This window comes from Coffea arabica, chromosome 5e, assembly GCF_036785885.1.
Source record: "Coffea arabica cultivar ET-39 chromosome 5e, Coffea Arabica ET-39 HiFi, whole genome shotgun sequence".
Lineage (NCBI taxonomy): Eukaryota > Viridiplantae > Streptophyta > Magnoliopsida > Gentianales > Rubiaceae > Coffea > Coffea arabica.
The window spans coordinates 8,230,260-8,233,289 of NC_092318.1; positions in this window are offsets into that span (position 1 = coordinate 8,230,260).

Sequence of the window (3,030 nt, forward strand, 5' to 3'; positions counted from 1 at the left end):
GCCGTCTGAGGATGACATTTGGTCAAAAATTGTTAATTCAGACACCAAATGTGTCATGCCCGAAAGATGAGGGACGAAATGTGTCTTGTGTCCAAAGTTTGGGGATGAAAACCGGTATTTTCCCAATATTCTAGGTCCAATACGGTTTGCTAGCACTCTGTGCTCTGCACTCTTGTCATTCGGGACAATCTGACCAATCCTCCAGTCAAGAAATGTATCTTAAACTTGTCATTTGAAGTTATTGTATTAGTACCAATCCTCCAGTCAAGAAATGTAACATGTACAACTAATTCTCAATCTAACTATCCAAGTTTAAAATGTTATCCTTTAAACAAAAAGGCTGATAGAGACATTGATCAAGTGAGCATGAAGTCCCTGATTCAGTTCTCAATTTAAGGCTTCGTCTTTACTTATATATATTAGCCAACATTCACTACTTTGGTGTAGAAAATACACATGTAGAATGTAAATGTTAAGACGATAGTGGAACTTAACTAAAATAGGTACAGACTCGTTTCATTTAGAATTTAGAATGATACATAGGTAGTGACTAATTTATGGTGGGTGTGGATGTTTCCAAAAAAAAAAAAAGAAGCACATAATAAATTTTACATTAATATGAGGATAATGTCGCCATGACCCGCTAATTTAATTGTCACATTTTGGCCTGTGTGTGTCTATACACACACATATATGTGTATATATATGTATGTATGTATATGTACGTGTATGAGTGTGTGTATGTATATGGTGTGTATATATATATGTATGTATGTATATGTACATGTATGAGTGTGTGTGTATGTATATGGTAGAACCCCTTATACAAGGGAGGGATGCTAACCCTATTATATTATTAGCATAAAAACAATTATGGAGGAGGACTTAAACGTGACCTCTAGTACATAAAGAAAGCAGATAAATAAGGAGTACTACTTTGTTATAAAATAAGCTCTCACATATGCCATTTGATAACTATCGAGATTGACTAATGCTTTAGTACGCGAAGGAAGACGAGCTAACCCATCAAAGTAGGGATTTGAATGTAAGGATAGAGATGCAATCCCATTGGCTACTGCATTTGCTTCTTGAAAGATATGAGAACCTCACCCGGAATAACCTGGAGTAGAAATCGAATGTAACTCAAAAAATTACACTACGGTCATTTACCAATGCTATTGGAATTAACCAAGGGAATCAGCAAATGATATATATATATATATATATATATATATATGAACATATTGTAGTTAACTTATATAGCTACAGGTACATATCAAATGCAAATTAGAACAATTAGTACGTAACTAATAAAGTAAATTGGGCTATTTCCTTATAAAAAAAGCGAAGTACTTAAATTGTGAGTTGGAGTAAATTCTTACAATAATGAAAGCATTATTGTTGTAGCCACTGATTTAATTAGGCTAGCTTATAGCTTTGTCTTCACTCACATTAATCAATTTACATTGCTTCAATGTAAAAGTATAAAGCAACAATTTGAATATTGAGATGAGTGTAATAATTTATCTAACATAGTTAACGGTTCATTTGATTTATAATTTAAAAAATATATATGTGATTGCGCATTGAATGTTCCAACGAAAAAATTGAGATAACTTTAAGCGAGGTATATAAACTCTTACATCATTGAGAAGATAATACCCTACTAGCCAATTAATCCACTAATGAAACTTTACAAGGCTATTTTTCACTAAAGGTAGCTAGTTTGCACTGCCTTAGCGTAAAAACTATAATGTTCAAATTTCCATACAATGAGAGAAATATCTTTAAAGAGACTAAGCATTTTACTTTCAGTTTAGTGTGAAAGTGGAACAATTTCATGTATCAACAACGATTTTGTGCCTTTGGATTGAACTCACAAGGAATTTTTATTCTTTGGTATAAGATGATGAGAGGGCGATGTTAATGGTGGGCGGTTAGTGTAACTCGTACTATTTTGTGTTTGTGGATTTAGACTGAATATTGTCTTTTGTTTAGAGCATAGTGGAACACATTAGAGGCATAATTTTGGGGCGATCTAGGTGAACTTTGATCGAGGGATGCCTAATAGAAGAAAGGCTATTAATATAGCTTTATATTTTGTAGACAGGGGTACATAGTCATGTACATATGTGCGTGCTTAGAGCAGCATCGTTCTTATTAGTTACTGACTGAGATAACTTAGAAGTATGATGAGTCTATGTTTTTTCTAATAGTGCTATATATTAATAAGATAGATTTATGGTGTTTGCAATAGTGATAGTAGTATGAGCATATTATTTTTTTGATAGTGTCACGTGCTAGTACGATGGGCCTATGTTGTTTGTAATAACGATAGTACGATAAACCTATGTTATTATAGTATAGTACCAACTACCCCATGCACTTATTTATGTTTGATTGACTCCTTTGGAGGTCTGAATGTCTTCCTTTTAGTTTATAATTGGACATTCATTAAGTGTGAAAATAGAGCAATTTGGTGTACCTCAAACTAGTTTGTGCATGTGGGTTAAGACCTACAAGAGTTTTTTTATTCTTTGGCATAAGATGACAAAAGGGCAGTGCTAATAGTGCAGGGTCTAGTGTAACACATACTATTTTGTATCTGTGGATATAAATTGAATATTGTTTCTTATTTATGGCATAAGGGAACACATTATAGGCATGACTTTGAGACGATCTAGTGTAACTCTAACCAAGTAATGCTTGATAGTGAAAATCCTGCTAATATCTCTTTGTACTTTGTAAATATGAATACGTAGTGATGTACATATTTTCGTACTTAGGGTGACATCATTCTTATCACCTGCTAATTGAAATTGTTGGAATGTACAATGAGTCTATATTTTTTAATAGTGGTACATATTAATAAGATGGATCTATGTTATTTGTAGTATTGGTAGTACAATGAGCATATTGTTTTCTCAATAGTGCTATATATAGTTTGTAATAGTGATAATACGATGAAACTATGTTATTTCTAATAGTAGTGGTAGCCGCCCTTGCGGTTAATTACATATGAGTGACTCC